At 41.1% G+C, this 25,923-nt stretch overlaps 1 protein-coding gene across 4 annotated transcripts in view; it reads right to left on the bottom strand.

Moving 5' to 3' along the window:
- Nucleotides 1–17,788, bottom strand: part of raraa (retinoic acid receptor, alpha a) — a 167,529-nt gene extending 149,741 nt beyond the window's left edge. For 3 of the 4 annotated variants that reach the window (XM_061705661.1, XM_061705660.1, XM_061705664.1), the window contains exon 1: nucleotides 17,510–17,788. The gene's annotated coding sequence lies outside the window, so the exon portion shown is untranslated. Of the gene's footprint in view, nucleotides 1–943; nucleotides 1,008–17,509 lie in introns of those variants that run through there. The other variant, XM_061705663.1, reaches the window with a different exon arrangement.
- Nucleotides 17,789–25,923: the final 8,135 nt, after the last annotated feature.

Below are 25,923 nucleotides of genomic sequence, written 5' to 3'. Positions count from 1 at the left end.
TTCTGTCAGTTCCTACTAAGACAACAGAACATCATCAGGTGGATTTGCAAATAAATAAATAAATAAATACATAAATCAGCCTGTAATGATTGGCCTTTGGACCACAGGATCACACGCTTAAGTCCCCTGCACAATAGGAAATATGCATGATGGGCCCGTTTAGAAGACAGTCAGTCTCGTCAATTTGCTATTTAAGTAGATGTATCCTTGGGCAAGGCATCAAATGGGCAAGATGCCATCTTGGCACCTTGCATTCTCACGTCTTTTATAGAAGACAATATCAAGGAATTTAGTATAATAAATAAAATATGAAAATGTTGATAGATTGTCATGTGGTAAAAGTACACATTGAAAAGAATCCATATTTTACCCATGAATTAGCTTCATTCATATTGCGAGTCATGGTTGTCTTAGCATTAGGAGCACATGAGCGATTAAAACAAAGCCAGTGTTTGTACACTCGAATGTAGTTTTCAGAGCCGTCGACTCTGCGATATTAATTAGACGTAGACAAGCAGACATTTGTGCTGCTAATGTTCACACATGACAATTTTGTGATATAAACCAGGGATGATAATAACCTAACCAATTAATTGATCATAGAAAATTCTGACAATGGTATGAAATTGTTAATTAATTGTGTCTTGAAGAAGTTGAAGCATAATTGAGTGCCTGAAAACTCAGTTTCAGTCTCGAACGGTAGGTGGTCTGATAAAGACTAACATTAAGTCAGCGAAGAGCGTTCAGAGAGATTCTCACAGATACGATTACAATCTTACACACGGATGGGAAGTTAATAAAGAGGTTATAGCAAGGAGAACGTCCACGGTTGATCCCTTTAATCAAAAACCTGCTTCGTGACTTTAATGTCACTTCCAGTACACAAGGCTGCTTGCTGCACCCTACAATCTTAAAAGTGGAAAAATCGAAACTGCCTTCATACCTACGTGTCACCTGCTGAGTCAATTCTTTGTGCAGAGTGCTGAAAAATATCTGAAGCTCTGTTGTTACATTGCACTATGTTTGCAAGTTGTGCCTAAGAGGCTGAAGTCTAGAGGCCTGTTGCTCACTAAACTTGAAAGCAGGGGTGAAACTGTGTGAAAATGTGCGTGACCAAAACTATTATGGTTATCAGTATTATCATGATATTGCTAAAACAATGATAAAACTTAACCTGTTCAGCAGGAGTTCAGCTTTTCAGGTGCGCTGGAGCCTATCTCAGCTGATTAGAGACAGAGGACCATTAACACACTCATATCGTCGCTGAGCGGGAACTGAACCCCTGCTACCTACACCAAAGTCAGGTGAGTGCACCACTACATCACCAGTGACTACAGGACAATTACCTGAATTAATTTTACATCTGCAGTCTTATGAAAACTAAAATACACACACACACTTCTCCCCGAGGTGCAAAAAAATCTCACCGACATCTGGGCTGTCTTCTCATTCTTATTGGCTGTTGGGAGTCCTCCTCTTCTCTTCTTTGTGTTTGACAGCTTGCGTCTTCTTTCTCCATTCATTGCACGTCATGGCACACACCGGGTGGGAGAATCTCAGAGTAGCGATAATTAAACTGAAATCGAAGTTTCTTTCCATAGTTTATCGGAAAACCGTACATCGTTTCATCCCTACTTGACAGCAGATTTCTTTTTTGTTTATGGATTACTGCTAAGATTCTATTTACAATGAATGCATTCCAGAGGCTACGTGGAAGATAATCTCACACTTTACTGCAGACAAGGAAAGTGCATAGTTGTGGAGTCTGGACAAAATATTGCTTGAGCAAGATAAAGGCTATCCACGGGGTGCTGCTCGAAGACAGCAGGAAGGAGGGAGGTGATGGGTGACCAGGAAAAGGCTTGACCTTTGGGGCCAATAGGTGATTAGTAACATTTATCATACCTACAAAAACTGCTAAATGAGCAGCCAGACAGCTTCTCTCTGAAGAACTCAGCCACATTTCAGTGTCAAAGTAGAAAAGGAGCCTACCACTGGCAACCAGATGCCCGGTGTTTATGACACAGACAAATATTGGAATCCCTAAGTGGAAAAACATGTCTTGCTGGCTGGCACACAGCAGCAGCGGCAAAACGTTACATCATTTACACGATTTAATGAGCACAGCCTGGGTTGGATCACAGGTTTAAATAGCCAGCAGTGCCAACATAAAGCCATGTATTTCATGTGTCATGAGTGCGGCTTAGGTACTTGGTTTCATTCAAAAGGAAAACAATGGTTGGAGGATGAAGGGACTTTGGTTGTGGTTAAAGGGGAGGCTTATGCCTAATGAAAGCCAGGCAAGGTATCTGAACACAGGCGAGCCACAGAGCCACGGCTCAGTCACACTCATATTCATATGGAGGAAACGAAAAAGAGGCAATTGAGAGCAGGAACCAGATTTGGCTCAAAGTTATCAGAGTCACTCCACCCCCGCACCCTCAGGGGGGGGGGGGGGGGGGCCTGGCAGTGGCCCGTTAAAGTCACCAGACAAGTGGACAGAGTTCTTGGGCTCAGTGCCAAACAAGAATGAGAAAATGCTGCTGGCATGGGACACAAATAGCAAACGCTTACGCAACAAGCATCCTTCAATTGATTTCGTAATTAAAGCAAACACAGACTTACTGTGGCCAATTAAATACAATAACTTGTGTTATGCTACTGGACATCATTAGGAAAATGTAATAAATTGGATCTGATATTTCACTGCCATTTCCCACACTCTAAAGTAAACAAAACTCTACGACACAAATACAAGCTTAAGAGCATCAGTCTCTTCTCTAAATAAGACAGCAGAATGATTTGGTGGAATACTGAAATGATTAATTGCATAATTTGAATAATTCAGTGACAAAAAAGTCAAGGCAAAATCTCTCCCTCGAAGTTTGGCAGTGATCATTTTTCCAACTGGACTAATGTTGCTGCAGACTCACGCCACCGCACATCTACGACCACCGAAACAAGGTATCGTTGTTAGCTAATTTAATTTAGCCTACCGCGGGGAGTTAGAACATATTGTAATGCCCCCACAAGTGCTCAAGGATAGATACAGCCACTGGCACACTTTCAATCACTTGATTGAACACACGGTAACGACTGCCGCTCAGGCACTCAAAACTCAAATTGGCAAACGGTTAAGCTGTTTACAGCCAGACGCTAAGCTGAGCTCACAACAGCCAACTCTACACTCTCATTTACTGACTTCAGGTCACTCACAAAGCCAACTCCCGCTTTTGAAAGCCATACACACATAAAGTCACAGATTTTATAGTGTGGAATGTGAGCAGGTATTGATGTGGTCTCAGGCGAACCACATCAATACCTGCACCTCACATTTTGTAAACAATGCATTTTGTAATTTTTATCCGATTACTTGATTAAGCAATGGGCTAATCAGTAGAATTATTGTGTGTAAAATATTCGATAGCTGCAGCCATAGTTACATTCTCAAATATTCAGACTCAAGACAGGCAAATTGACAATTAATCAATTAATAGATCGATTGTGTGGAACTAATTGTTGAGTAATCATCTTTTAAAGCAGATGAGGCAAAAAGGGGTGCACTATTTGGCTGCAACCAGCGTAGGTGCTGTTGAATCAAGTTAAACCAGTGTGTTGTCTGAGGCAGAACAACATGGCATCAGTTCTGGCAAGTTAAACTACATTCATGCAGACTTCCAATATGACTAAACTCAGCCGGAGGAGTTGTGTCATTGCTCTGGTCAATACAACGCTGGCTGAGATACTCTCCCGTTCAATAAAACAATCATAATCATAATTAATTGATTACTTCCTCCATTGTTGATCCCTACTTCAGACAGGAGGCTAAGCAGAAAAATGTATCCAGTATATTCAGATAATGTACTATCCTAAAAAAAAAAAAAAATAACTAAGGTGAGGAAAAATGGGAATGGCTGAATGCAAGTCAAATCACCCTGGAGCAAGGAGCCCGCCTGGAACAGTGTCAACACATTTCATACATGTAAGGTCTGGAAACAACACACTTGGGGCACCCGCCTTCATTTAGACAAAAATGCACCTCGACATGAAGAAATAAAACCATTTTCAAGCCCCCTCTTGCTACCAGGCGGCCTCCTGTAATATGCCCGGTCAATGGACTGTGGTCTATTCAACTGCAGACATGCCTCAGCACAGCTATAAATAATATAGGCCAGCTCGCATGAAACCCTAATCACCATTGTGCTGTCACCCAGCAGACAGGACCGCTTGTTTAATTTACTGCAACACATCTGTCTCAGTTCTGCCCAATTTAATTCCACAATTCCAATGAGCAACTTCTCAAGCTATTGATCAATATCTCTTTTTGCCAATGCCATGAATCGACAAAGTGCAATTTTCATACATCTTACTCTGTGCCAGCGTGTGTATGTACTAATGGGTTTGTACTAGACTGGTGTCATGCAGCGAAAACGAGATGTGAAAACAACAAAGGCAAGGCTGCGAAGAAGCCATCAACACTCAATAGCCACACCTCATTATCGGTCATATTCCACGCACTTCATTACATTACAATACCATTAGCATCCTGACATTTGCATACAGCAGTCACCTCTTTACGGCCGGCGCTGGTCGTAAATGGCAGCCATATGTTGCACGATATCCGCAGTACCAAACATTATTACGGCAATACACAAAGAGCAGAAAAAAGGGAACTTGTGTTGAACTAACAAACCAATGGCGGAATGCACAGGTGTTAATTTTAAATGATAGTCTGTCTACAGGCTGTGTACATAGCCTAGACATACATGTCCAGAGTACGTGAAGGTAAGTACCTCCACACAAATGCCTCAAGAATTCATTGGAGCACTTCATAGAATACACTGATGCACACAGATACAAGTAGCACACCAGCGATCATTTCACCAAATTGTATGATGAGGTAATTCAGACTTCCCATCCACTTCTCCAGCTGCAAGCAGAGAAATCCAGCCATCCAAAAGGCTCTTCAGTCCAACATGACAGTGATAAGGCCTGATGGCTCATCACCGAGTCTGGCTGCACAATGACGACAGCCCACACAGACAAAATAAGTGGCTCACTAGCTTTATAGTCTTGACGATCATGAGCCAAGGCAGCAGTGCAGTACAGACGAATACCGCGAGCCGTGCCACCGAGGACATGCTAGCTGCCGCAGCTAGCGCAGAATCATCTCTGTCCCGGACCATTATCTCCCCCTGCCGCTGTGCTCACTCGGAGCCGATAAATGTGGCGCGCAACTTCAGCTAATGTTCAAGCAGCTGCAAATGCACCAGCTGGGTAATACACATTCAACTGCCACATACTCCCACATAGGAGGCACAATAGAGAGGATTTGTTCCACAGAAATCAGTGTTTGGATGCTTTGGGTTGTGTAGTGATTTGGAACTGCCCATAGAACGGAGCCTCGTGTGTAATGTTGTTGCAAGGTCTTATACAAGCTTTAAAAAGATGAAGGGTATCTTAATCCAGACAATAACTTACACCATCCAGTGTAAGAATATTTTCCTTTGCAATTCCTCTTTAATACGTGTCCCCAGTCTCAAATTTCATTGTATATTATAAATTCATGGGTCCTGTTCTCTTTCTGGTTTCCCAAAATCAGATCATATCATTACTATATCTAACTATAAGTCAAAGGCATTTGACTGAATTTTCTTTGGCCATGTAGAAAATATATTGTCAATTCCTTGTTCCTTCTTTAATATTCTTGATGGGATGAGAAAATGTCTGAATGTCTGAATTCAGAGTTGTGCCATAGCAGAGGTCTGTGCGTCAACTTCCTATAGCAGTGGTGTCACTTTGTTCTTTGTTAAGCCACAAACAAGCTGCGACTGAATGAACAGCACCTATGTTGGTTGCAGCCAAGTACTGTACTGCACTCCAGTTTTGCCTCAATCCTGTATATGCCCAAACTACTTCCACATTTGGCAAAACGTGTCTAAGCACTTCCTCACGGTTCAGGTGAATAGCTAAGAGGGTCATGACACAGCAACCATAGAGACTTTTAACATCTATAATATAATTTTGTAAACACAAGATGTCACCACAAAGCCACCAAAGATTACAATATTCAATGTTTAGACTTCATTCGTGTTTACATATATCACATCATATTTGTACAACTAAATCATGTACATGTATTTAACCTTTGCCCGAAGGCACCAGCCATAAAGAAAACCAAATTTTAGAAAGTTCGGCTTCAAACAATAATGTGATCAAACCATGCTACATGCTCGCTAGCGTAGCATACACAGGAAGTCAACTATCCCATTTTCCGGGTTTGGTCATGTGACATTCCGCATTTAGCGGATTGCTTATTGCTCCATAACAATATAAGCAGCTCCATAACAATTCATTTGAGCAATTCTGCTGATCTATGTGCTGTAATTGCAAGATGGTGGTGACTAGCTTGAAAAAAATTAAATAAAAAAAATCACCAATGTGGCTCACTAATCATCTTCCCAGAAAAATAAATATACACACAGGCCATTATTTTTGCATTTATGAGGTTGAAGAGCAGCCTCAATATGAAGTGCTGGTTCTCATGCCACAGAGATAATATTAGTGTCTTCAGGAATCTCCACAGTCAGGCAGGCCAGACAGAAATGACTGCGACCCACCCCGGCTGGATTCTAGAATGCCCGATGGGCTTGCAAAGAGAACCATCCAGAATATCGCTCACTCAGTGTTGTGCATGTGCTCTGTCGACGCAAATGATACCATTGTTTTATGGGTCAGAAGTGGAAGGAGATTAAGAAACAACAAGAGTTCTTTGAGTGTAAATTGCTACAATAAAGTTGGGGGAGAGTTTTTTTTGTCATCACACAGCGATAAACACTGTGACATTGGTCTTCAACTGCCAAATGGTCGACTTGGAAAAGAAATAACGTCAAGCGAGATACGAGTTACCCAATTTATGAGTTTTTCGAGATACTAGCCATCATTCAGCCGACTTTTTTGCTTTGACTGGCAAGCAAGATTTAAGAGACAAGCACGGTATGGTGGATGTGGACTCTAAGTCAACTCGGTTCACAACAAGCAGCAACAATTCTTCCCACTACCACTTGACACTTATTGTCAAGTGAAACATAAACCAATGAGAATTGTATGTGTACTTAAAACAACCACAAAGCATTGCCTTGAGAGAGATGCTAACAAAACGACATAGACGGGTTAACGAATACCATCTTTATCCTCTGCTACACTAAGGGTAACTACAGCTTACTGAGAAACTGTGACCGTCTCCATGTATATCCGTATTTCTGTAATATACTGCCCCCAGATGACCATGGCGCACACACCAGAACTAGCAACACAAAGTCCACTGAATTGATGCAAAGTGTGGGAAAACATTCTCTCCATGCTATTTGATTGTCATTACTATATGTTTTTATAAAGAATCATAGAGTACTATTTTTTTTATTAGAAAACACATCACAAAAATTCTGTTTTTTAGGGGTGAGAGGTACTGGAATGGATTAATGGCATTTCAATTCATTTCAATGGACGAAAGATGATTTGAAATGTGTTTGGGGCAAATTAAACTCGTATCTCAAGGAGCTACTATCATGTGTAGATTTCCACGAGATGATCCGTTCCTCTGACAGAAAAGCAATGCAACAACTCAACGCAAATAAATGTGTCAATGATTTCAAGGTCGGCCAAAGAAATGTATGCCATGAAACGCAGTCCCAATCAATAAAAGGATAATGTGTTATATGGGTCTTTATCGCAACCTCATTAGGGAAAAGAAGAAAAAAAAAAGACAAAATGTGGCCTGATTCTTGAGGCAAATTAATATAGTGAAGAACCTAAAATATCACCACCAACGATCCATTCTGGGACACTTCATCATGAGACATGGAATGGAGAGATTAGAGATGGAAACGGAGCATTATTAAAGGCTGAAATGTATTGATGAGCTTTGACTCTTTATCTGGCACCTTCTATCGCACCAAAGAGGCTTCTAATTTGTGCATGCGAGCTGTTTCGAGCTGTAAATATGCTTTACGGGTTGATAAAGTTATTCTGAAATGGAGAGGAGATAACAAGAAATGTGTTGTAATTTACAATGGGCTGTTTGCACGTAATGTCCCGCATTGCCCAACTATGGCTCAGTCTTTTATGGTTGTGGAAGAATTGTTATTCTACACATGGTGTTTACAAGGACTTGCCCAAAATAACCATCACAGACGGACACTACATCCGTCGTCTTTGTAAATCCTACTCCAAAGCACAGAGAAGCAAATTAAAGGGCTTTAAGATGTATGCCTCTTCTTATATATACAGCTATAAATGTAAGTCAATATTCTCTCAACTAGTTAGTTATTTAATATAGGTTACCAATATCTTACTAAACAATTCTGATTAATGACAGAACAAATATGGATGTAGTAAACTATTAGTTATTATTATTATTAGTTAGTTAGTGTGAACATTTCCAGTTATTTAAACAGAAAATATTTTTGCGCCGCCCCAGCAACCTACAAGCTACGGCTAGCTAGCTAACGCGGCTAAACACGATGGGGAGCCGCAGTGGTTCAGTTTTGCGTTCAGTGTCAACGCAGAATAAGTCGCTAATCCTCCCGTCCATGATGTTTCGGTTTTCGGCCTTGGTTTCCTCATTTTCAGTTTTCGGGGAAGAATTTCCATTTCAGTGCATCGCTACTTCAAACCATAAATTACTGTGCACTTCTATCCCCATCCAACCAATGTGTGCATTCGTATACCTCCGACATGGTTGGGTAACTGCCCAAACTGTGACGTCAGTGCAAACCTCATTGCTGCTTTGCACACAGCAACAAAACTGACCATTTGAGAAATTGTCTGTTCAGTAATTTGACAGTATTTATTGTCATATCTTTAGATTCATAACATTAGAAATTGGATATTGCCTACTAACAGTGATTCATTTGCTAAAATGCACAATTCAAGTCAGGACCACAGGAACACTCTTTGGAAACGCAGGTATAGAATAAAATAAATAAAATAATCATGAGAATCCTGGTTAGTTTCTTCTAAAAATAACCAAAGAATGCGTGATACTGAGCTGATCCCATGCTTAACATCAATCAAAATAATAAGGCATTCCTTGGAAAGACACAACGTTCTTTCAGCGTGTGCTGAGATAACCCCGCTGGCCTCGGACCACTTTGCAAGCTGTCCTCTGAAGACTTTAGGTGAATATCAAGCGTAAATTGAGGCGAGGTGCCCTGCCGCTTTAAGGCCGGGATGAAACCATGTTATTCTACCAGCCTGACCTAATTGCACTCTCGCTCTGCTGACACGAACACTGGGAGCAGTGCACTCTGACACAAAGATTATTTAATACCATCAAAGCAATAAAAAGAGGAACAGAAGGGAGAGTTAAAAGGGAGGAGCGTTAACCCTCGCGTGTCTGGCCGGGACGTGCAGGCCAGTGAGGCATGTGGATCGTGGTGCCGGCAAAAAAAATAAAAAATAAAAATAAAAAATACAAAAAGAAGAGAATCAGTATGCGCGAGTCGGCCTTCCTAAGCGCCGCCGGCCAACATGAGTGGAGCGCTCACATCTCAACATCACAGACTCGACTCCCCATCCAAAAAAAAAAAAAAAATAAAAAAATCCCACTCGGCTGCAGCTACATTCTCTTGGTATCAGCTCCCGCCCTTCTTCCCTCTCGCTTTTCCCACACTCACCCCAGTCCCTGAGGCACTGACGACGTCATTGGACACCACAGCCAAACCACTGTAATATAGCAATTTATTTCTACTTACTCCAACAAATTCGGCCCTGCTTCATTTTCAAGCGACGCTGCCTTATTAGTGTGAGGCCACACTGCTCAGTTCCATTCAACAATCTACGATGCCATTACAAACTGTGACGTAAACTTATTAGTTATCTTTCAGTGTTACTTTACCAAAGCAGTGGGATTCCATGATGTTTTATTCCTTGTTTACATTACATGGCACATACATGGCTCTACTTGCTATTGTCACTTTTCCATTGTTGTTGAATACACAGTAAATAGAAATGTAAAACAAGTGTTGCTGTTACTTAGTTTTTTGACGACACAGTCCACACTACGCCTTTTTCTTTTCCCTTTTTTGTGTTGATTTCGGTAAAAAGAGTCTACTTACCACAGAAGAATTCTTCTGTAAAGAGTTCGAACGTAAAAACGGACATCTCCATTTTTTGTGAATTTAGTCAAATTAGTTTTTTTATTTCTGGTTTCCAGATTAAAGCTATTCAATTTGATTTAGGGTATTACAAGTAAATATAAATTAGGCAATTAAGAGGCTCATTTTGAAAGTCTAACGTTTCTTGAAAAAGTCTTTCAAAGAGGTATTTGATGCAATTTCATCGCAAAACCAGACAACTCCAAGAAAAGTCCCAAATTTTCACGACGACAAAATTGCAATGAAATGTAGTATTATGCTTTGTGAAAAAAAAATAACAGCTGAGTATACTGGAACTGCAGTCTCTTATTAAAGTAGCACTTAATCTAAAATTAACCCTTAATCCAAACCTGATTTAATCTTCTTTGCTGCTACCCTCAAGATCCTGTCGACCCAACTGATTGCGACAAACACCGGCGAACGCTTCCTTGTAGAATCTGCAGACTTGATCACGAACAACTATTTCACTGATGAGTTTCATGAGATCATCTCTCTTGGACTGTTTCACACAATTATCCATAGGCAATACAGTTAAAAGTTACCATATTTTACTCTTAACTTTCAGGCACAAGTGACGCTATATTAGCAGCGAGTTAAAAAAAAATATTAACAGGTGCAGACATGTTAGGAGACGTAAGTGACAAGTGACGGGTTCATATGACATGATTGGCTTCAATGGCGATGACGCGAGCTGCAGTAAGGCACTGATCATTTATTTTTGCAGGATTAGGAAATGTAACATTGAATGACGCCGTGATAGGCAGTCTGCTAGTAGGGGTGGCTCTATTTTTGTCTAAATAGCACTTGTCAGCTTTTGCGCTCAAACTAGTCATTTACTTCTATGGATTCTCTTCCATTGTTGTATGTTCAGAGTGCCTTAAGGCTTCTTCATCCTCGCGCGGACGGCGACCGCCATAACGTCACTGCGGTTGTCCCTTGCGTAGTTTGCCGCCATAACGTCACTGCGGTTGTCCCTTGCGTAGTTTGCCTTTATACTCGAGCGCAACCAAAGCAACTTTCTGTTTTGAAAGTGTGCTGCATTTCACCTCCCAGTCGGGGATGTCGCTGTTATTGGATAGGACATGCCATTTCCGGTAGTCGTTTTTACTTTCCTTTCAGTAACAAGGAACAAAGCAACAACAACGGCAACCGCGACAGAACAAATGGAACGAGATGACCAGATGATACGTTTAATTATGCTGCAAAATCGATCGAGAAGGCGGCGATTGTAGATGGTATGTAGAACCAAGGGGCACGCTGGTACGTTATCACAGCATGTGACTAAAACAGACCAATCACGAGGGATGACAATTTTTGTCAGGGTGCGCGGCAAGCTACGCAGAGGTTCTGCGTGGGGCAATTCCTCGGTCACGTGATGAACTGCGGGCGTTGTCGGCCGCGCAACCGCGGGAGTATAAAGGGGCCTTTGCTCACACGTTCAAAGCAGTGTGACATTCGCTGTTTCCCACACTACTCCTTTAATATTACTGTAACTGTTACCTTACTCTCAACACCGATGATGAAACTAAGACGTTCTTTGAGTGCGCACAAAGCAGTTTTGCTGATTTGTTTAACTCCTCTTAAAAGCCAAGATCGGCAAATTAGAAACATGTGCACATCAAAAGAATCCTCGCAAGCTCATATTGTTTTGCATTTTTAAAGATAGGGAGCAGTGAGGCTTTCACTGAAAACAAAGAGCTACCAAAATAGCACATTTTGACAGTGTGGGGGTAGGACTGGGTGGAGATGTTTACCATTAAACAAGCTCTCGGTGACATCTCTGTAGGGAGCATGTCTCACCTGTCAGTGCTTGGTCTGTTTGTGCTGCATCGCCTAAGCTTTGGGCTTGTCAAAAGCAGGCGAGTGGGTTGCTGTGGTGAGCAGACGTGTCGACCACTGCGGGCCAAATTAAACCAAACCACCTGTCACTGTGAGAGAGAGAGAGAGAGAGAGCGAGAGACAGAGAGAGAGAGAGAGAAGAAGAAAAAGAGAGGGCCTTTCCACACCGGGCTCCATCCAAACTTTGCCGCCAGTTTAAAAACGGTGTCAGTGAATGCTTCCTGTTTTACACTAACAAGATCAAGCTGCAGAACAAAGTCATGAAATGTTATCGCCTTTCATCAGTGAGATTTGTGCCAAGCAAGATGAGGACACAAGATAAACAAAAACAGCAAAATAAAGAAGTGACATCAGAGAGTTACGGACACACCGCTGCGATTTTAGGAGCGTGAAGCACTGTCCGGCTAGTGGAGAGAGAGACATGGCAAGGCAGCAGGAAGACATGAGCAGGCACTTCGAGTGTGACACAGACGCCGCCCCGATGACACATTTAGTCCAACGTGATAACCAAGGCAGGCGAGGCTTGGAGCGTGCGGAGACCAACTACTTCATGTTAATGCATGTCAGAGAGACCCAGAAGAATTAAGTCCATTTATTTACAGAAGAAAGTTACCACAAAAACTGCCAAAATTGCCCCACAGTTTGAGACCAGCAGTCGGCATCTCTTTTTAGAGACCTATCAAATATTCAGTGGGCAATATCATTAAATATTTGTTACAAACACCTCTGTTTGATGGTCCGATAAACCCCAAAAAGAAGTCTTACAAACACTGATCATGAATACAAACCTTTGCACAATTAGGTTAATTTGTACATGAATTGTTGCTGTCGGATAAAATCCTCGCATCTCCAAAATCAGTGCTTTCAGGAAATAAAAGATTTGTTCAAAAAACGCCATCTTGCTTGAGTTACTAAATACCACATCGTTGAAGCTATTATACCTTATATTGCTATTGAATACCATTGTGCACCAAAAATCCTTTAACACTTCACAAACGCAAACGACTGTGGTTATATCATCTTCCCAAACTCTCTCAAAAGTATGCAATATATAAAACGAAGAGCTGAAGGAGACAAATTCCTTGTGTTTTTTGGACATACTTGGCAAATAAAGATGATTCTGATTCAGCAGTTGAATAAACTGAAAACCGAAATGAATCTGCATGCACTTACTTTCATAGCTGACCAGTTCCTACTGCACTGAATAATTACAGCGATCAATTTTTAACAAAACAGGCATACTGAAATCAAAACAAAACATCCAGACTTTCTATCTTGAGGCAATTTAATTCCACACAGCTCCCACAGAGTGAACGAAGAGGTGGACTTTTACAACACTTTCCAACATTTTTGCCTTCAAGAGAGCTAATAGATTTGTTCTCAAGCCGTTTTAAAAACGTAAAATTGGTTAATATGCATCGTAGACGACGTGCGGACAGACCAATAACATCAATTTGTGGTAAAAAAATGCGAAATTAACCATCTTTGAACAGACAAGGTTTCCGCCCAACAGCGGTGAGACGCATGATGGTGTTGATGCCAAAATGATTTCATTGTTTTTGGTAAACTTAAGTGTAACTTGACTGATGATTCACAATATTGCTCCTAATGTTACAGGTACAAACATTGCCACTTTTTTTTTTATTACAACTTTAATTATAAAATGATGTAAGAAAAAAATTTGAATATTACATCTTTATTCTCATCAAATTGCAATTCTTTAACTTTATTCTTGTAAATGGAGAACTAAAAAAAATAAAATAAAATACAAAAAATATTTTCACGATTTGTTTAGTTTTTCATGATAATTTTATGGCTTCATTCTTACACAATGAAAACTTTTTTATCATGGTGTTGTCGCAAAACTTGTTTTTATAAAATTGCAACCTTCCATGAAACTTATGACTTTTCTTTACCCGTCGCCCAAACACTAAATATTACAAGATATACATACACTAATACTGCAGAGTAAACAAAACACCTTTTTTTCCAACATGCATCATTTTTTGTATCCTCCTGTTTCCATTCATATAATAAAAAGATTTATACTTTTTATGACACGTGTTGTATTTTCACTAGATAGGTCAACAATATTGAGCCTAATGAGGACACATCACTCTAAAAATGGATGGATGGATGGAGGTAGACAATATTCATTTACTGTAACCCCAATGCCTTCACAGTCCGTCCATGGCACAACATGTAACTACGAATGACACCCAAGAGGAAAGATGACAGAGTGAGAAAACCCTTGAAGACACTAAACTTGCCAAGCTATCACCAGCTGCCAACCACATCTTGTCTGAATGTCTCAGGCTGTAAGAGGAAAAAGGGGTAGTGGGATGCATGTTTGCAAAGAGGAAGTGAGCTGAGGTGTCATTTAGTATGTCGTATGAACATTACAATTCAATAACTCAAACGTCACATGCATAAACAGTCTGAGGTGAAGCGTGTAAACACAACAGAAGAGGTCGTTACACCCTTAAATGGAGTTTAATAAGATCCCCACAGACTGTAATCTGCACTTTTTACAAGGCGGAATTTTACAAGCGGGCATGAGATGCTGCGGGGGTATGTGCCGCAAAGACTAAAAACAATGCTGACATTTAATTTACCACAACGCTGACACATTGGCAGGGTAAATCCAGGGTGTTAACAAATTGCCTGTAATTGGGATTTAGAGTAGAGTTACTGATGGAATAGTGGTTTACTCGCCGGACTTTTGTGCAGTTCAATTCTCACTCAGTGATTGTGTGTAGTGCAAGTATGAATGGTTGTCTGTAAGGACACACTAATACTGTACGTCAGTAATCGCACTCGTAAAAAGCTCTGATATCACTTTACCAGCCTGTCATATACGATACTATTCTGTCCTCCCTGAGCGTGCGCTGAACTGCTCTTCAAAAAGAGTCATCGTGTGCTTGCTTCAAGTAGTTTATTGACACTCCCAGTTGAAGTTTACATTAAAAATAACAGAATAAAGAGAATTACACATTGTATAAATAAGAAAAAACATAGCTTCACCTTGCAAAAGTCCACTAGCTTAATGCTAACACATATTGCGATACACTGTGGACAGGCAAATAGCATCGATGTCACAGTACAGTGGAACCTCGATAAAACAGACCCAGATATAACAGATATCGGATACAACAGACTGTCGGGACTTAACGTGTCCAAAATTAGTTTCCATTCGTCACTCAAAATGCCCTTGACAAAGTCTGTTAGTTCCACAATTGGCCGCTGTTATTTACTGGCGCTGTGGCGCAATGCAGGCAGAGAATGAGATTGACGTATTTCCGGGGCACAGATATACAATATTACTAGAGCCAAATCCAAAAGATGTGCCTCCCGTGCCTACATGGTGGCCATGTGACCATGGTATATCTATTTTCTATTGTACATAGAGCAGAGCGAGAGAGCGGCATGGTTGCGGCATTAACTCTGAGGAGTACAAAACAAGTGTTTGGAGTCTCAAACATGCTATTTTTGGTACAGTAACAGGTACCGTTACCCTTTAGCAACGGATTTGGAACTAGGAAGCACACGAATTCCTCGCGGTTCATGAAAGCGACTCACCTGTGATGAGTACAGTATGTCAACAATGTCACCACGACCAAGCACACCAGCGTGGTAAGTTTGGATAAAATGTGAAACTTTCAAACATTTTCAAGCTTTTTTATTTAAATTTGTTGACAATAACTTTGTACTGTACTGGGCGTTTTAGGCCATGAAAAAAAACCTACAAAACAACATTTTTGTACTATACAGTAATATGGGTGCATATAGCCTCCAAAAACAAAAACGCTTCAATGTAACGAACAATCAGCTATATCGGACGACCACCCGCCCATATTACGCCGCTCCATCAAAGTACCATTGTATAAACTTTTAAATAACGAACATTTGAACACAAATGGCAGAGCAACATATCTGGAAAAACGATATAAAAAATAATTACAGGCATATATTCTTTCAACTCTGCGAAAAATTAGTTACTGTATATTAATACAGTTTGGACGTTGTTTGTGTCTTTTCATCAAATCTATGTAGGATTATTCTGTGTGTAAGAAGTGTTATATTTAAGTGAAATTCATACCTCATTCAATAAAACAGTATTTGATTGCTCAACAAGCGCCCTATTTGAGTGAAACGTATTCCATGTTTAACAGAGGTTTGTGTTTCTACTCAGTATTTGATTAAATTAAAACTGACTTTTTACAGTTACAAGGCATAACGGAATTATCACGTATCAGTATTCAGTATCTGCGAGTACTGAAATGTAAGCACTCGTACTGAGCTTGAAAAAAGTGTTATTGGTGCGTCCCTAGTTGTGCCCTGTGATTGACTGACCAGTCAAGGGTGTTGTCTGCCTCTCACTCCAGCTCCCTGTGAACCTGAACAGGACAAGTAGTATAGAAAATGATCGATTGGTGGGATTTAGTTTGTTTCCCCCCCCCCCCCCCCCCCCTTTTTTTGCACCAGAACAATGTATTTCCATGTCCCTGTAGGATTAATGCACTGTCAGGATGTCTAGCAGTTCCACACTGGCAAAGTGCATCAACCTTTGCATCACAAATGTTGGAAATCATGGATACATTCATCATGATAGTCACAGGTGAGCTGGAGTCTACCTCTGCTGACTTTAGGCGAAAGGCAGGACAACCCTTGGACTGGTCGGCATCCAATTGGAAGGCATATATTGACTAAAAAGAACATTTACACCTACAGACCATTGAAGTCTGAAGTACCCTGGTTCGAACCCCGAACCTCAAAACTGCGAAGCAGTCTGGCTCACCACTTCGTGCGCCGTGCTGCCCGTATTGAATTGTTGTTAATATCCCAATTCCATCAAAGAATATTATGAGATACATATTGTTTTGCCTATGTATCCAGACTTTAGGGACACTGTATCAAAATAACTGCCAACTTTTCAGGTGTGGAGCAGACCCTCAAGCACAGCCATTGACCGGTGTCCCAAAACGTATATATATTGTATATTATATGTATATCATATTCCAGCGCCCTGGCCCAGATAGACAAGCGCTTGTTGAGACAAATGTTATGCGAATAGGCTTTAAAAAATTAATGAATAAATTAAAAAATATATTTTATTACATTTTTGTCACCATCAAGTTGAAGACAACGATCAACGCACGAATACTGTGTGTGTATACACACACACACACACACACACACACACACACACACACACACACACACACACACACAGGCGTCCTCTCGTTGCGTTAGCTTTCCATGCTATCGACGCCAGTCACGCCACACAATTATGCGTCAATAGAAGTCTAATTGTCCGTGAGTTTAACACAAAGTCAGCCGGTGAATGTAGTTTTTTTTTTTGGTTATTTTTTGTTTTCGTTTTTTTATAAATACATTATTATTATTTTTTTAAACTCGTGAAATCACCGAGTGTCAGTCCGCCAGTTGATCTAGGTCCTCAGCAATGCCCGCGTGTTGTCAAGTGTTGACAAGCTGTCAGAGTAAAGTACTACCTGCGACCTGTTGGCTCCTCCTCGTCCCGGTCCCTTCCGCGGCTGCTCGGTGGAAGTTCAGTCACGCAGCTTTGCCCCACCCCCCGCTCGTCTCCTTCAAACTTTCCCGGCCGGGGCTCTTATCCTCCCGAGCGGCTCGGTTCGGTCCTCTGGCGTAAGACTGATGTGAGCCAGGCAAGCTCCCCCGGTCGATAACCGCCGCGCGTTTAGGGACGAGTGGCGGCGAGCCGCGTTTGCAGAGCAGGCGAGTTTGGAGCGGCACTCTGGTTGGCAACCATCGGAGACTCTCTCCGGTGCAGAAAGCCAACCCCGGCGTTGAGCCCGCCCCTTTCCTCTCATGAGGGCCAGTGGTGCAGAGTGGACGTCCTGCTCCTCTTTGCTCCTCTCCAGATGTGCACTGGGCTCTGCACGGATAATAGTAACAATAAACCTAATTTTCCCATTCGCATATAAAAGGCATTTTTTCCCCCACAATATTAAAGAGGGCCCGGGTGTCTCCATAAAATGCCTGTGTATACTTTTGGTCAAAATTCCCCAAGGAGTAAGAATTTTAGACAATTTTACATGGCATATTTCTTGTCATGGTGAAATTAGTTTGTTTTAGAGGCGGAGCTGTTTCATCCATTGTGCCAGTCCTCATCCCGCCCCACATTTTGCTGGACCAATGGCGAGCCCGTCTTTTGTTAGAACATCAACCAATGGGGCTGTATCGCAATCTCACCGTGCTTGGTACTCTGGCTTCCTCTCGCATTCCAAAAACATGCATTTAAAGTCCGCCCCGCACCAAGCGATGCGGCCAAAAATTTTAATCGCTGTTGCACAGTGTTGCAACGTCGCATAAGTAACATAAACCAATCGAAATGCACATGCAAAAAAATGTATTTCGTTTTTAAGCTAGCGAGACCCAGACAACCGCCACGCCGCCATCAGGCCAAAAGAAATGCAGTCCAGACAGTAAAGTGGAGCTACGCTCGTCGTGGGTGATTGGGACCAGGCCCAAACACGAATAGCAAAAATCTGCAAATAATTGGCGCTCATTATAATCGCCATGAAAAAAATAAAAAATTGAATAAAGGAGAGCATTTGGAGAGTTCACAGTTAGCAACGATAGCCCAATTCATTGACTGCATTTGTACATTTTGGCGACACGTTATTAGGAATCCCACTTGTGTTATAGGCAGGACACGCCCCGCTGCAACATGATTGGCTCCTGTATCGCGGGAAGGGCAGGCTACACATATGTAAGACTCTTCACGCTTTGCTTTTTAGCCACAGGTACATATAAGATTATAAATATGGTTTCTGAGGGCAACCATGACTAAGTACAATTTTTTTAGAGGTTAATGCTGTTATCTAACAATCTGTAAACTAATTTAACCATCTCGCCCTAACCACCCACACACCAACACACACACTAAAAGCAAGCGCCCATAAAGATTCGATTGCAATACCAATTGCATTACTATTAATGCCGCATTTCAGAAATAGCATTTCTGAAATTTCAGCATTTCAAAATGGACTTAATGAAGAGGTTTGGCGCATGACATTGCCAATCACAAATACTCCCCACCCCCTCGTCGACAACTTAGCCGTACATTATTTTAACGTTATTAGCAGAAGCTAATGCTGGTAACTTTGTTAGCTAATGCTAATCTGTGCTGACACTGCAGCTTCACTTACCTTTCAGCCTTGACGTGATAGTGGTTCATGTCAAAGTGGTTCTTTTTCTCTGGAACGTCCTCGCTGAATGACTCACTCACTGATGACTGAGAATTACTTGGTTGTTGTTGTTTAATTTCACGCATGATGGGTGGGCAGGCACTCCAGAGACCCAATTATTTGTATACAAACATTAAAAAGTCAATTTTCCATATGTCCCCGTTAACATTCCCACAATCGTATTAGGTTTTGAGTCAATAGGCCAGGGGTGATTGTGTAACTGTGTGCAGCTAGCAAAATGTAAACGCTGCAGTGCTGGTTTCATGCATGTTACACTGTGTGCCATGTTGGCAAGCAGAAAATGTTTGGGGGGGAAAAAGGATTATATCACTCTTAATCATAAACTGGAGAGAATAAGTCATAGTGTATGGTCTAATGCTTAAACTAGGGATGGAAAACCATTATTAACTGTACAGGGCAGGCAATCTTTTAAATTATGGAAATTGGCTTTTTAATGTTTGTATACAAATAGTTGTGTCTTTAGAGTGCCTGCCCACCCATCAAGTGGGAAATTAAACAACCAAGTAAATCTTTTGTTGTCTGCCTCATTTGGACACATAGCCAATCACAAACACCAAATGCACGACACCAGTCATACGATATCAAATTAAAGTTCTTAGTTCACAAAGGTTGGTCAATATCGACTCCGGCTGAAAGTCAAGCTAACAGGAAAGGGAACAAAAGCAGGGAGTACAGTCTCAGCTTGCCATGCAATTCTAAAAACAAATAAATCCTCAGAGGGACTGTCATAAAAATGTACAAATGCTCACGATATATAACAATCAACATTTATTCAGTCATTGAATCATATTTCTTCGTAAATTTAGTAAGGTTCCTCACCCCTGGCTTCAACCCAAACAAGAAAATCATGTGAGTTGTTTCGATAGAATTCCCAAAGCTATTCCCCTTTTTTGTCATCTTTGTGGTTCCAAAAGCCAAAGAATGATCACTGGGGAACAGCAGGGGTGCCTGGCGAACATCGTGGCTGTATTTGAATACGTAGGATATGTTTTGCATTCAATTTTAAACAACCTGGTCCCTCCTCCGTTGCGTGACTGTGCCCCTGTGTCCTGCTGAGAGTGCTATGAAAGCCTAAAATATCTTCCATCACAGATTGTGCGGTGTGATTTTGTCACAACTTGCCTTTGGTTTTCTCCACAGTTCTGGGTTCCTCTCTATATTATGATGAATAGACTTGCACAGTTGTACTTTCTGTGCACACATTTGTGAAAAGAACACAAATGGACATTCTATGTTATGTAACGTGTGTCTGTTTGATGTCAGGTATGTTTACTTTTGTGCGTCAATGCTTAATGAAAAAGAGATTAAAGCAAGTACAAAAACGGAACTTTCTCTAAACAATAACGTTAATAGACATCATTTATGAGTGCGTGTGCACAAATAGACCTAAAACATAATGTGTTATATAAATGATCAGAAAACTAAACATACATTGTTTTTGGGTAGACAGCATGGTCTTGGAAACACATGCAAAAACTAAAGGTTGCAATTCCTTTAGAAACTGTAAATTATTGATATTGCTTCTAAATACATCATAGTGCTGACATCATAGCAATCTGCTTGCACTAACAACATGGCTGCAAACATACAGAAGCTCATTTACGAATGTACAGTCAGTGTAGCCAATTTAGCAACTTTTCCATCCCCTCTAGCCACTATTCTTCAAGAAAGCAACTAGCAACAAAGCTTTTGTGAAAAAAAAATCTGATATTTTATTTTCAGGTGTTTTCGCCCATCCCTAGTGTAAATATGTCCACACAGGGTGCGCGAGCGCCTTGTTTCCTTTGCCGACTTGGAGGCTTTCTTATTCTGTGAGTGGCACTAAGCTGTGTCAGTTGTCACACATCACCACGTGTGCGAGGAATGCAGTGCTGCAAGGGGTGGGGGGTTGGGGTGGCTTGTCACGGGGCACACAGGCATGCATGCAAGTAATGTAATGTTGATGCTAAAAGCATGCGCTGGTCGAAGCGGCCGCTATCATAACAGAATTCTTAAATACAAATAAATTGACATCAATTCAGGTTTCCTACAGTATGTGCACTATGTTTACATGTCATCATTCAATGTGGGGATGTTGCATTGTGTGCTGTCATGATATGGTGAGTAAGGTCTCCGGGGTCTCCGAAGCCCAGCTGCAGCCTGTTTTTGTCACCGGATTTACCCTGCAAGTTAGTGGGACTGAGCCTTAATGGCTTCACTCATTTGTGAAACTCGTTTGTGACGCTGGTGGTCCTTTGTTGGATTTAAAAAAAAAAAAAAAAAACATTTCAAAGCTTGTTTGGTAGTAGAAGACTACAAAAAAAAAACTAATCCAAGAAGGGAAAAAAAATAAATTCAAAACTCGATTTGAATAATGTTCTTGTCATTTGTGTTTTCTAATATGGAGGGACAGTAAAATCGGAAAGCCTACCGAGGACTGAATCTTGCCATGCACCGTGCAGCTGTAGCGACATGTAAAATATAGTGAAAAGCTTCGTGACGCAGTTTTAATTTAATGCTTCATATAGACTCCCGGGATGCCAGCAAATCTTCAACTTGACAAGCTTGAGTCTGTGGCTCACGAGGCACTTGGTTCGCCTTGTGTCTGGCAACAGTACAGAGGAAGAAAATTAGAATTTGGACACGTTTCAAGGATCCGAGTGCTATTTTGAGAGCGCAACAAAGAGTGACAGACAAGCCTGAGAGCGGTATGGATCGTGTACGTACACAGCACATGTGTGCCTATACACTGGTACCTCGACGTAAGAGTACTCTCACTTTGTCACTCAGGCGATTTTTTCATTTCTTTCCTTTGACTTGCAAGCAATGACTTGAGTTACAAGTGAGCTTCAGGCTGTTTTGACATCTCAAGTGAAGTGAAAGAAATGGAATAATTAAGGTAAAACCTTAGTTCACTAACAAATTGGCATAAAAAGATATATGTTTCACACATTTTTCAGTGTCTTTTGTTTCACAACCTATGGTTCCTGACATCCACGTGGAACCCTCACTCGTGCTTTCTCTCACACGCTCGTAAACGTCATTCGCTCCGCGCGTCATGTATTTCGGGTAGTATTTGTTTTTTTGTTTGCGTTAAATTAGCCCTCAGTATGGCTGTCAAGAAAGTGAAACATGTAAGTGGTTGTGCTATTACGAAACCCTGGAAAGTGTGCGCGGGGGGAAAGGGGGAGCTAGAGAGCTACAAGGCACTCTCTAGGGAGGCCACGCCATTTAAAGGCACAACTCACAAGTGTACTAAAGTACGTGTGCGTGGGTCTTTCTGCTGGAACGAATTAAACCGACGAATTAAACTGGCACCTCTGTGTTCTTATTGTTAGAAGCGCACTGCTCTAATAGAGGTGGTGTTTCCTCTCAATTTGGCAAAGTGAGATAAATAAGGAGTGAGAAGATGAAGGAGCTGACTTAACTATAAACACATCATGTTCATTGGTTCAAAATGACCGCAGATAGATTCCGGTTAGTTTAACTTCGGCGGACATATGCAATTATATCTTTGTGGCTTCAACAAAAATGTGCAGCGACATTTTTATATGAAAAAACTGGTGGAGCACCAACCACTTTGGTAGGACAAATACCACGAAAACTACAGGGCTCTCTCATCCTGTCTGATGCGCTTTTTAAAATCCAGTTTCCCGTTCAACTGCATTCAACTGCACACAAATTAAAATAATCATAGATCAAGAATGATTCCTTTTCCTGATCTCGTCACTTTTGATTGGCCTCTTGTTACTAAGCAGAGTTCACACGGTTTAAGTGTACCGTATAAGCCTCGTAGACCAGTGTTTGTTAAACTGTGGTCTCCAGACCCCCTGGAAGTCCATGAGCCATATCTTGAGTGTCCACAAAATAATTTTCAATAAGTTATTATGTCGTATCATTTAAAAAGTTCATACCTATGGGTACCGGTGTACCAGTGAAACAAAAATAATACAGTCAACCTATTACTCAAGCCTATCTTAGCTTTGGGCCATTTATAAGATGTGATATGATTGGAACGTATTCTCACATAAATCTGACATCCCTGCATGACTAGCCTTTTATTTTTCGAAACAATTGTGTATTTTTTCAAGAATGTATTGTAGTCCTTTTTTTTAAAAATAAAGATATCTATTCCAGAATAAAAGAGATAATATTACAATAGTAAAATTGTGTTTTTGAAATGTATTTGTTAAAATCTGAGTTTATCCCCTTTATTCTTCTTTCCTCTTCTTCTTTATTAAAATACATCTTTGTACTTATAAAGATGGCGATCGCTGTGCTCTTGGACAGGAACAGAACAGGAAATGGGATATGGTTGGAATTCCCCTCACCCGTAATACAGAGCAGCCCCGGTGCGTACGGTTTTCCTGCAAGACCGTCACTGAGTGTCCCTCTCACCGTCTCATGTTCCTTGCACGATCTGCTTTGCTCCCACCCCTGAAATGGCCTTGGCGCCCATTTACCATCCAGTGTGAAAGTGCACAACTATTTCCAAAGTGTTGTAACACTAGCCGGCCTGATGAATTCTTTCACCCCCAGCATGGAGCCACATACCACATGTCACAGGGTGGCAGAGATGGAGAGATGGAGTCCCTCGGTGCAGCCACGGGAAACCATCCTAGCTCCCCTAAAGTCAGTAAACAGAGGGGCATCAAATGCACCACAAGAACATGAGAAGCCGGAAGTATTCTCGGGTAGAATAATAGAGATGCTATATTACAACAACCAAGTAAAAATGGGCATTTTTGTGTTTTTGCAGAGAAAGGTCAATACAATCATCTGTAAGAATCTTATTTTTTAAGGGGATCATAGTTTGGGGTATATTTAAAGTTAAACTATTCAATCTGAGGCTCGGTCCCAAACCCTCACGAATAGTACAATACATTACAGTGTTCTGCCATTGTTGTTTTGGTTTTGACATACTCAGTCAGACATGGTCATGTTCTTAATTTTCAAAGACAAACATCTTTTTTTCAGAAACAATAATCGTGTCATTGAAGAAAAAACAACTTCTGCTTTGAGACCCAACTTCGAATGTTTTCAGCGTCTAAAAATGCTGCCGTCATGTAAATGAACTGCCATGATGCCGTCGTTTTGTTTTCAGCTGAAAATGGCCACACTCACACTGGGCTGGTTCTATCGTACCGTGCTTGAGCACCAGTGATACCACACCGCAACTTTACTGATTTTGTGGCAGGAGAGTGTCACACTATCCTGAAGTAGAAGTGTAGATCATATTTGTTTTTCAAAAAAATACTGGTGAAAGTAGAAGGACTGATTTAAATCCTTTACAAAAGTAAAAAAAAAAAAAAAAAAAAAAAAAAGACTGAAATGTCATTAAGTGCAAAAGTAAAAATAAATTTTACCGTCAATTATATACAATACGCAGTTTGATAACTTGGGACAATGGAAAAAAAATATTGATCTGCACACAAAATTTGCCTCTTTTATCAAAGGGGGAGGTTGCAGTATTAAAACCACTAGTAAGATTTAAATGTAATGATGAAAGTGTGTCGGGTGATAAATAGTCCCAGAAAACTGACTGTCCAGCTTCAACACAATAGCAGCGCTAGCAATAAATAGTCTACTATGCTAGCATTAGCACTGTAAATAAGCAGATCTTAGCAATCGTATTCCTAATAGAGTGTTCATATAACACTAAATGCGTCAGTTTTAGTTTTGGGACTGCATAATCAGTTAAAAACCAAAGAGTGGCGATCAACGTAAATGTTGAGCTGAAATGTTGCAATTCTGAAAAATCTCAACTGTCTGAGGTTCCTTCACTCTGCTTCTGTTTGCTAGTCTTGTGCCCAATTGTTCACATTTTCCCCCCATTTTTCCAGAGGTTGATATTCCGAAAGACCTTCAGCAAAGCTCCTGAATCCCAATCTTACAGGTCAGCACAAGCCTGTAGGGGTAACCAGAGTGTGTCCACTAGTGCACGGCAAATGACTGACACCTCGTCGGTCACACCTTCTGTCTCTAAAAGGTTGTTCTTCGTTGGGTGTGGTGGTTTCTTAACAAAAAAATAAAAAGCAATCTACCCCTTTAAATGCTGTGATGAAGTATTGTTACTTCATTACTTCCCAGCACCGCTTTGCGGCTAATTTTGAGTTGCTTTCTTTATTACTATTATGCATGTTGGTTGTTACCCGTTCTAATCGTACTGCTTGAACGCGGCAAGGTGCGCCTGCACTCGTCAAACAAATCTGACTGTCAGGTGACAATCCCTCGAGTGAGTGCGGCCATAGTTGCGGCGAGCTTATGTAAAGAGTTGTCGAGTAACTTGAAGGTGAGGCGGTGCCAAGGTTTGGTGGTCAATCACCATCCACAGTGAAGTTTCACTCCTCCTGTCTGCCGCTGTCTGTTTAAAGCAACATATTTATTTCAAACTCCAGACAGCCCACTATTAATCACACTGCAGCCCTGCTTTTATTAGTTTGTCATCCAAACTATAGTGGTGGGGGGGGGACAAGATGTCACTATACTTTGGAGCAAGGCCAAAGGCCACAAAATATACTAAAAGCATGATAATAGGATGAAGATATAAGGGCGAGGAGTTGATTTGTACCACCGTGAACGCACAGAAAAGCTACTTGAGTTTCAAGTTGGTTGTCCTTATAGCTTTGTAGTGGGGCACGAGTGCTGATGAGATTGTATCGGTTGCATGGAAACGGAAAGGCCTCGAAAGTCGT

The sequence above is a fragment of the Phycodurus eques genome, chromosome 19 (assembly GCF_024500275.1).
Source record: "Phycodurus eques isolate BA_2022a chromosome 19, UOR_Pequ_1.1, whole genome shotgun sequence".
Taxonomy (NCBI): domain Eukaryota; kingdom Metazoa; phylum Chordata; class Actinopteri; order Syngnathiformes; family Syngnathidae; genus Phycodurus; species Phycodurus eques.
Note: the sequence above shows the minus strand (reverse complement) of the source record. Positions and strands in the feature narration are given on the sequence as shown.